At 31.8% G+C, this 10,903-nt stretch overlaps 1 protein-coding gene across 1 annotated transcript in view; it reads right to left on the bottom strand.

Moving 5' to 3' along the window:
- The window catches only part of LOC132730179 (uncharacterized), a 33,616-nt gene that overhangs the window by 12,184 nt on the left and 10,529 nt on the right, over positions 1 to 10,903 (bottom strand). The window lies entirely within an intron of this gene.

Genomic DNA, 10,903 nt, shown 5'->3' on the forward strand with positions numbered 1-10,903 from the left:
GTAATGACGCGGCTCAAATTAACCTTTGATTATCATTTGTTTTTATTCGGTGGCAGTGTAATCTTGAGTCAATGTTTACCTTCAATTTAAACTTTTAAACCCTTCTGCATAAATAACCCTAATATAAATCCGTCTTATACATATACAAAAGGCTAGTTGGCATTATGTCATATAGAGTAAGCACAGACATTTAAAAAGAGATTGTTTTATTTAAGATATGCATATATACAGTCAACACTGGTTTGAAGACCATATATTGACTTTGTTACACCAAGTGACTAGTAACGTAGGTCACGTAGGATCTCGAAACAATAAAAAACCCGCGGTGATAAATAGCGTTGTGATTTAAGCCACATTATGCCTGAGAAATTTGTAGTTTTTAAATCCTTAACGATGCAAAGCATGTGTTTGAAAATGCTTTTACAATGAAATTAGAGCATCTTTAAGTTTTGTGTTGAACAACTGAAGAAAGTAGCGTTAAATATGCAGCAATGTATAATAAAAATAGTCTATCTATGTGGCAAATATATACAAAAATGAAAAGGTGTTGAGAATTAAAAATGTTGGCATTTCTTATGCATAACTTGCATACTGTGAATGAAAACAAGTAATGACAAAAATACTATATGCATTGTTTGTATTGACCATGTCATTATAAAATGTTATTTTATTATGATTGTACAATTGTTTATTTTAAACCAATTACATCTGTCTACTAAAAAAGGCATTCGTCTGTATTACCAATTACTACATATTAAATTCATTTAAAACACACATAATTACCTGCGGTCGAATCCGTTTTGTGGGCAACGTGGCAAAAATGTGGTATGCGTGAACACATTGTCTCCCAAATTTTAGTTATTCAAATGAAAAATATTGTTCGTATTGTTACAGACAGATTGTCTTATATCTAGAGGTGATAGCTAACAAAGGTATGCCTGTAATGGTAAAGTATATCGACCAAGCAAACAGTTCGTAAAAGTACACACATGAATATTTGCAGACACTAGCTGAACTTTGTTCGTAATACTCTAAATCTTGCTTTATGTCGAGTTGGCACGAATGACATTTAAAAACCAATAGGCACAGTAGAAGTATCAGCACGAAAATTGCATGTCTTACATTAGATGACAATGTACTGATTTTCATTGTATATTTTGCAATGTCAGAGCTCTGCTGCAATGACTTAGAACTTCCATGTGTCCAAAACCGCTTTATTTATATCAGTTTATGAAATAAACTTAAAAGTTTGTAAAAAATTGTATAAAGTCCGTTTGTGCTCAAATTTTGGATATATGTGACAGTAAAGATATTTTCAAAATCTCAACACTTACATTATAGTTTCCAAAAAGATACTCATTGGTTATTTACTTGAACCATCTTTTGCTTCTTTTGATTTTTGGAGATTAGTACATTTATAGTGATTTAGTATTTTGTAACTACTTTGTTTACATTTTGCGACCTTTAAGACAAATAACTTCACATTCATCGTTACATTCTTTTGTAAATAAGCATCTAAAATGTTTTAAAGCCGTTTTTAGTCGATATAATACTCATTTTTTTCCTACCTAATGTTGGAAAATTTTATTCATTTCTGAAACATAATTAGCAGGATAGGCATGCTATTATTTAAGCAAAAATTTTCAAAGGCTTGGCCAATACCGACGGGAATGCGTTGAACCTTTATTTTGATAAAACATCACTTTCAAAACAAAACATTCTTCATCATCATCAAAAACAACAAAAACAAACAAATAAATTATCATCGGGATGTATCTTAGCCTTGTTCTTTTTGCACTCGACTGTTAGGTCATTAACTTTTGCCTTTTAAACGATAAACGCTCTTGTTTTCTTCAAATAAATCCGTCAATTAAACAAAACCCGATATTTATTAGGTGATAAACTGCTTCAATGTAATACAATTATTATGTACGTAGATAGAAAGAACGGCGCTTTCGTTATTCAATCTACAATTCTTTCCAATAATCCACTTATATTCCATAATAGCTCTGGTTCCTAGAATTGAATATTAAACATAGATTCTAGCGCATTGTTTGTTCTATTTTAGAGAAATGTACATGAATGTTGAACGGCGTGAAAACAGATTCGACCCTAGGGGAAGATACACTACCACTCCTAAAATGGTAAGAAAATATCTCTTAAATTACTCATAATTAAGATATTTCTAGGAATAAATATGTATTTACGATGTCTGATTATATCCACTTATAGGGGAAAAAGCAAAATAATGATACATAAATTTTATGGTGGAATTTTATATATAATTGTATATATACTTCTATCGGAACATAACAATAAGACATTGATGTACCTTAGAGTTTCCGAAAATTAGGTTGAACAACTAGTATTTAAATACTATTTGAGACAGAAAGTTTTGTTGCTTTTAACAATAAAGCATAAAAGCACTTTCCTGAATTACAGAAATATTCTGACGGCTGTTCCAGATTTTAGCAATCTACATATATTATCAAATGTATGAAAACTATAAGTTGATTATCCATTTTAAAGCTGCATGCCTACAGATGAGCCAAAATATTTCAAGAAAAGTAAACTTGAGAGAAAATGTACTTTTATATTTTATAAGAAAAGTAAAAAAGTTCATAATTCGAGAAATAATCTACATGTTCTATGCCAATAATGACAGATTTTGCATATTTCTACTGAGTAACTAACGTAATAAGGACTAGTTGTGCATATTTTGACCTCTTTTTGGTAATTTATGCGGATAGTAAATGCCGTTTGCAATGTATAAATTACTTTCTTTCTTCCCTACACAATATTTTACTGTTAAAATCATTTTTTAATTGTTCATGAAATTAGTATGAATCTGGAGGCATGATGTTATGCTGCTTTAATATGACATTCCTTATAACACTTTTATCGTCTGCTTTAGCACAAATACGACTTCCTGTACAAGGTGTTGGATGCAAGCGTTCTTGATTCAAACTACCGGAAGTCACGGCAAGCTCAGCGCAGGGACGAGAGGCCTAAAACCTCGGTCAAGGTAGTCCATTCCCTAAATATTGTACTATATTTAGAATAAAACTAAACAAAATGACGTATGATTCTTCAAGTCTGAAACAATAACATACTGTTCTGTTTTGTTATTTTATTTTATATAGATTTATATAAATAAAGGATATAGAAATGGCTGAGTGATACTTTTCTTTATTTCTGTATTTCTCAATTTCTCATTCTAAATCACAACGCCGATTATACAAAATCGTAAATATTTATTAAAATATTAAATACAAAGTGAAAATTTTATCTATTGTCTGTCTTAATCTAAATTTGCAGTCCCCAGAAAGATCAAAGACGAAAAAATCATCCGAGCGTGCAAAGTCCAGTCTGGTGCGGTCCTCTATCAGTCCGAGAAGAGACAGAAAAACGTCAAGAAGAGTGGTTTCCCCTGGCCCATATGATTCAAAGAGAAAGGGCACAGAAAGAAGGTAATAAATAGTGAAATAAACTCTATATCAATCACTCCATGCATATAAATATAAATCGCTCACCGTATATCATTCAATCAGTGTATATCAGTCACTCACTTTATATCAATTAGTCACTGGTTATCAATAATTCCATTATATAATCATCACTTGTATGTCAATCATCACTGTATATTCATAAATAACCCTTATTCATTCACTCAGTGTATTAAACATCACGGTATACCGGGTCACTCATGTATATCTATTTTCACTGTATATCAGTCACTCTCTAAATCAATCACTCACGTTATGTCACCTCACTTATTCATAAATCACTATATCATCACTCCTTATTAATCATCACTAATTATATAAATCACTCACTATATCAATCACTGTTATATCAATTTTTCACTGCTATATATCAATCTCCTTTTATCTCATTTCCACATAACTAACTTCACTCACTCATTTATATCAGATACTATTAATCACAACAATTATATCAGAATCATTGTATATCAACACCACAATATATCAGACCTTACACTGTAAAATTCAACCCCCACACCAAAATATCAAACCCCCACTCAGTTGTATATCACCACACCTTTTATATCAGGCACTCACTGTATATCAGTCACTCTCTACATATCACTCACTCATTGTTTATCAGACACTCACTATATATCAGGCACACATCGTATATCAGGCATCAGTGTATATCAGTCACATATTGTATATCAATTATCGCGGAAAACTTCTTTTTTTTACTGAACTTTCATGTAAATTTCAATAACATTATATAAAACAATGGTTTATACATGTTTATTCAGATACAAGATTTTCATGACCCGTATTATACTGCATTACTGAGCCCGCATTTATTTGTATGATTTGTAACTGTGGATAATCATGTGTTTCAACGCCTACATAGACAACAAAAAGGCTGAGTTAAATTATTCCAGAATGTACACGCAAAATAAATGCAGAATATGTGTCAAGATAATTAAACAATATAACCACCATGTTTATTTTTCCTTGCCATGGATACGTTGTTTCACATGTACAACCGTGAGACATACTAAACAAGAAATAATTTTGAACTTGTCGGGTTAACGTGTTACAAATCATATTGACATGTCTATCATAGTCTATATGTTAGAACACTCATAAGTCTTTAATCAAACAGATTTTCAAATAAAATCAGAGATTGATATATATTAAATCACGATTAGCAAATAACGTTTTGTTTAAACAATTTATTTAAATGCTTCGATGGGTTTACACATTCGCTTGTTGGCACCACCTAATACCATTTGATTGTAAGCAAGTGCGCTGAAAGGAACACCAATAACATGGCGGCGGACTCAAGTGACTTTTGGACAAAATATATTTCACATTTTTTCACCAATTAATTCAGATGACAATTTTCTAAGTAATGAGTTGGGGAAAAATACTTGAAAAGCACGGAAACTTCCCATAAAGTCGCAATCGAGGAATGTTTTGTCTGCTATTTATGCTGCTTCATTTTTTTAAAGAAAAAAATATAGTTTACATAATTTCCACCTATCTGAATCGGTTTCTTTTTTAGAATCGTGCACTTTGTCCTTAAAATCATAGTCCTGAATCATTAAAGGCACATTATGCCTCAGTAATGAATAATTTTTTACTTATTTTAGAAATGGCTAAGATGTTTTTTTAACGTTTAAATAATGGTTTTAGAGAATGTTAGATGCTTGTTACTTGAAGTAAGTAACGATAAATGTTGATTTATTTGTCATAAAACTAGCAAAATGTAAACAAAATAGTATTTTTTACATCCATTCTAAAAACTTAATCACTATAACGGTACTATTTACCAAAATACAACAGATGAAAAAAGAATGTTCAGATTATTGACTTATGAGTAATTTTTGGAAGTTATAAAAATACACCAAAAATAAAGTTTTAAGATTAAAAGCATTTCTGGGACATAATGGGCCTTTAAGTTGTATACTCAATGTTTTTATCATTGATGATAATATTTCATCACTGATAATTATAATGTAAAGTCGGATCATGTATATCACACTTCCATGTATAATTCTTTCATGGTGAAACTAAAAACTATCACCGCAATTGTTCATCGTTTTCGAGACCTTCAATTATAAACCAATTAGTGTTCACTGTAAGGCACAGAAGCGTCACCTAAAAGTATCCGCCTACCTGTTAGCATGATTGACATTTAATAAATAATTAATCTACAATGTTATCCGAACTAGTATAATTATTTGGGAAAGAACTTTCTTCTTTTTTTTTTTTGTAAATGAATTGGTATGGATTTTTTTCTCGCCATCCTTAGGCCACTGACATTTAGATAGAACTTACACTTGTCAGAACATTTAAAAGATTGAACGATAATAGCAATAATGACCCCTGATAAATATGATGATTTTCAAAGAATGGTAAAAATCAAAAAAAGTAAGTCAAGAAATTTTGTCTCATAATCGGTTATAAATAAAATAAAAAATACAAAAAATAAGAAAATTAAGAAAAAGGAGATTTAAAAATAATAATATTTGAAAATTGCAAACTCGGGTTTAAAGTGTCAGTTTATGAGATTTACGAGATTTAACGGAGATTGCGTTATCTCGCACATAACCCCTCCCTAGCACCGACTTCAGTGGTACTTAATGTATAGGAAGAAGAAATCACCCTAAAGGACAATGTCAGAATGATGTATGGGAAAGCTTTTATAGCTGACATGTAACATTTAATACATGTTGTTGTGAAATTACTGAAAAGGAGAGATGTTTTAAGGACAATAAAAACAGAAACAAATCACACATGTAGCTGAAAGTCAAAGACTTTTGTCTTGGCAGATAATTGCGATTGCAACATCTTCCACGGCCTTAAAATTTCGTCCATTAAATTCAAAAGAAAAGAGCATTAAAGAAATTATGTTCCGTTTTATCTGTCATCCCATATCCGGGCCCATTTAAGAATGCGATAATACCGTGACACCTTTTTTTAAAGTTTCCATAATTTTGTTGTTTACAAACAAGACATATCTCTCGTGACGCTAACATTCAAAAATAACTGTATAATTATGATAACTTTCTTGTTTAATTTTTATATTTCTTATTCACAATTTTTTCCTAAAATTTCCCGCCAAAAACTAATTTTTCAGGTTAACCACTCGAATGTTGTTTCTTTTTGTCCTTATCAGTATCAAGTTAATATTTACTTCACTTCCAATTCATCAGGATCTTTTAAATGTTTTTCATGTTACAAGTTCTTTTATAGAAACGTGCAGCTTTTTTTCAAAACTAAGCCACACCGACTTTAGACAAAAATATGTTTACATAGAAAAGTACTTTAAAATGTAATCTGAGATAACTCTGTCTACAAAAAATATTCTTTAAACATCTGATTATACTATAAAGTCCCAGACATTCACATTTCTGATTCTATATACAATGCATTTATGTAGTTATATGAAGATATGTTTTATCTTATATCAGCATATTTATCAGGATATATAATTATATAATCGTGTTAATAATAAGAAGTAAACTATTTCAGACTCCCGTAAAACGCAAAAATTCATCATTTTATTGTTATAGAGTATAAATATATTTGAGTCGCGCCATGACAAAACCAACATAATGGGTTTGCGACCAGCATGGATCCAGACTAGCCTGCGCATTCGCGCAGTCTGATCAGGATCCATGCTGTTCGCTTACAGACCCAATAACAAGTAAAGAAACTGATAGCGAACAGCATGGATCCTGATCAGACTGCGCGGATCCATGCTGGTCGCAAACCCATTATGTTGGTTTTGTCGTGACACGGCTCATTTTGTTTTCCTCGTATCCTATCTCAAGTAAGAACACACGTAAACTCCATGCTGTTTAGGAATTTGGTTCAGTATGGTTTTAAACTAAAAATGTTGTGCTTAAGATTATTCACTCACGCCTCGCGAACAGACGTTTCGTATATAAATGCATTAGAAAACAATTATGAATTAAAATTAAGCTGTATTTATACATTATGCTTCAGAAATAACTTTGTTTTCATTTTCCAAAAGCTTTTTACTTTTGGTGTCCTGTAATAGTTTCCAAAATGTTACTGATTGGATAATTATCTGAACTATCATTTGATAGGGTTTTTTTTGGCAATATGTTAAAATATAGCTTGGGCTTTTAGAAATTTCAAACACCTCGTAGTGTCCCGCAATGGATGAACACTGGTATATGTCCGTCACTCTCCCACACACCTAAGACTTCGAAAAGGACATATCAATGGCTATCAAGCGCTAAAAGAAAGCCGTCGCATTGACCAGGGTGGGTTGGGTGCAGGCCAGGGGTAACAACTCACTGCTGCGTGTTAACTGAAAGATTTGTAATCTCGAAAGATAAAGACGTCATAAAATAGTTTTGCTTCGTAACATGTATATAAATTCTAAACATTTGTTGAAATTTGTGTTATCTTTTAGGACTACAGCTAGATCTCAATCTAGCACGAAGGCCGGACATAGTTTTCCAAGACCGGAAGCAAAATTGGACGAATCGCAAACGCCAAAGTCATCAACAGACGGCAATGCCAAACAGACCAAACGTAACTTAAATTAATATTTGTATAAAAGTCCTTTAAACTATTTAATAAACAAAATATTGGTTCAAGTCTTAAGGAAGTATTGAAGTTTGTATGTCTATTGTTGCAGAATTATATTAAATCTGGTTTAAAAACTCCTTACGTAATTGTTTAATTAATTAATAAATAATTTGTTTAATTCATTCATTCATCGATGAATGAATGAATGAATGAATGAATGAATGAATGAATGAATGAATAAATGAATGAATGAATGAATTGCAAAAAAAAACGTATCTGAAATATCAAGAAGTAAGATATATTAATTAATTTATTAATTTATTAATAATCAATGAAATTTAGAACTGTTGTATAAAGTGCTGAACATATAATATTATTTTAATAAATTGTGACCTTATTTCTTTCTATTAAGGTGGTGCATCTAAGTCACCGACTCGGCCACAGATAACGCCACGTCTAGAGGACACATCACGACGAGTTGTCCTACATCGTGAATATGATAGACTCACAAACTACGCCAATGAAATATTAGTAAGTTACAATAAGCTTCCACGTCACTTTTATACAATGCAATTGGACGCCATGTTATTTGATTGGCCGGATGTTTTCATTCAGTTTCTTGCGCATGCGTATTCTTTTTTATGTTCTAAATTACTATGCCTGGGGTAAAACACGTTTTACGCTTGCTGCGTAAACTGGCTGCGAAGGAAGCTGTGCAAAGCATACCTTTAGAATACTACCTGCAGTTGTTGAAATTAAAGGGGAAGCGTTACGGCACGAAAATTCCATTTCTTACGTACTAGTAGTATTCGTTTTATACTGTGACCGGAGACGGGTACGCTTCAGTCAATGTCGTAATGTGTCAGGAATATAGACAGTGTTGCTCTTAATGGTTTATCATAATACCTTGAACGTTAATAATTAAATCCCGATTAAACGGTATGGAAAATTTCATTAAGCAAATTACCAACGAAAAAACATCAAATTTGAGCATAAACATAGTATACGAGTATAAGACATTAAAGGCATCTGACCCGTTACCAAATCTAACAAAAAAATTAAACAACACGTTATTTTATAAAAGGCGGCTATGTAAATTTTTTAAAACCTGCACTTTGTCCGCACAACACTATTCAATTCATCTCAAAAGAAAAATACAAAACTTTAAGAGATGAATTTCTTTGCGCATGATTTAATTTTAGCCTGGTTCCACGGTATCATAAGATTTTTTTATGTATGTAGTTGTTTTTTTTATTGACGACTTGCAAAATAAATCGTGTCATTCTGTAGTAAATCAAAATCATAAAAGACTCGGCTGCTTCGCAGACGAATGAAACAACTTGTCAGCTAGATAAAAACTACTTTAGTAAGCACTGAACATATCCTTACTGGTAATGAAAGTCTGATATCAGTGTTCATTATAAAATAAATGTCGCCCAAAAAATCCAAAATATGAAAATAGAAATAGATAGAAATATTACTTGCTGAGGTGTGTTAATTATATATATCTTACAAAATGTCGGTAAAAGTTAATTGAACACGTTTGGTGACAATTTAATTTGTTTCTTCCATTAATCTTAAACAGCCATTACATTTCTTACCCACATTAATCTATTTTCAACCTGATTGATTAGATGAAATTATTTTCATACAGCACAAAGCAATTTATTATAAGATAATTATACTCAAAACCTGATATCTATTCATCATTTATCGCAATAAAATTAAATAAAAAATATAGAGAAATATATCTGTTTCTTTTTTTTTCATTTCATATATGAAGTAGATAAATAATACGCAGAGAACCGCCTCGACATTTCTCTACCGAAGTCTCTAATTAGAGATGAAAAATTGAAAAATGAACCGAGCTCAGCTTGTCTTACGATAATCAGCAATTCTTTATTCTTTCAGACAGACATAATTAGTCTATCCTCAGGTTTCCTTTGTAATATATATAGATTGATTCTTTACAGCACAAATAAGCACGCGCCATTCTCACTAAGGTGGCGTATAGTGACCATTTCGTACGCACGCACTTTGGCCCTATTCTACGTATTGTGTAGAACGTGACGTCAATAAGTTTTGTCGCACGCGTGATGATGCGCAAGAAAACCGTAATACGTGTATTAAAATATTGAATTTGAATTCAGTTATTATGTTATTTATTTTTTTCACTTAAAGCTACTCTCCCACACAAATTGGGTCTAAAATATCAACATATTTGTTATGTTGCATATACAAAGAAGTAAAATTTGCAGTTTCCACGAGATAACCGTTGATATTATTTCGCTATAAACACCCCTGTTACAACACCCGGTAACATGTATTGAGCTGGTCAGCTTAATGCAGGTAAAACTTATTAATATATATGCTATATGAATGTCAGTTTTGAACCGATTACCGAGATATGAGCCGCGCCATGACAAAATCAACGCTGTCTGATCAGGATCAATGCTGTTCGCTTACAGACCCTATAACAAGTAAAGAAACTGATAGCGAACAGCATGGATCCTGATCAGACTGCGCGGATGCGCAGGCTGGTCTGGATCCATGCTGGTCGCAAACGCGTTACGTTGGTTTTGTCATGGCGCGGCTCATATGTTTAAATCTCTTTTTATAGACGTAATATTCTAGCAATTGTTTGCAGGATATAAAAAAACTTAACCAACGTATCTACCTGCAACCAGTTAACGGGTGTGTTTATAATTTAAGTCAATATTTAAAAAATAAAACGTTGCAACGGTTTAAAACTACAGGATGATAAACATTGCAAAAACATTACTTTAGATATTTTTTGTCGCACAAATCATGTATGAATCATCTAGATTTTAAATACAAATGCACGAGTCTGT

Source organism: Ruditapes philippinarum, unplaced genomic scaffold (assembly GCF_026571515.1).
Source record: "Ruditapes philippinarum isolate M1 unplaced genomic scaffold, ASM2657151v2 ctg736_1_1_1_1, whole genome shotgun sequence".
NCBI lineage: Eukaryota > Metazoa > Mollusca > Bivalvia > Venerida > Veneridae > Ruditapes > Ruditapes philippinarum.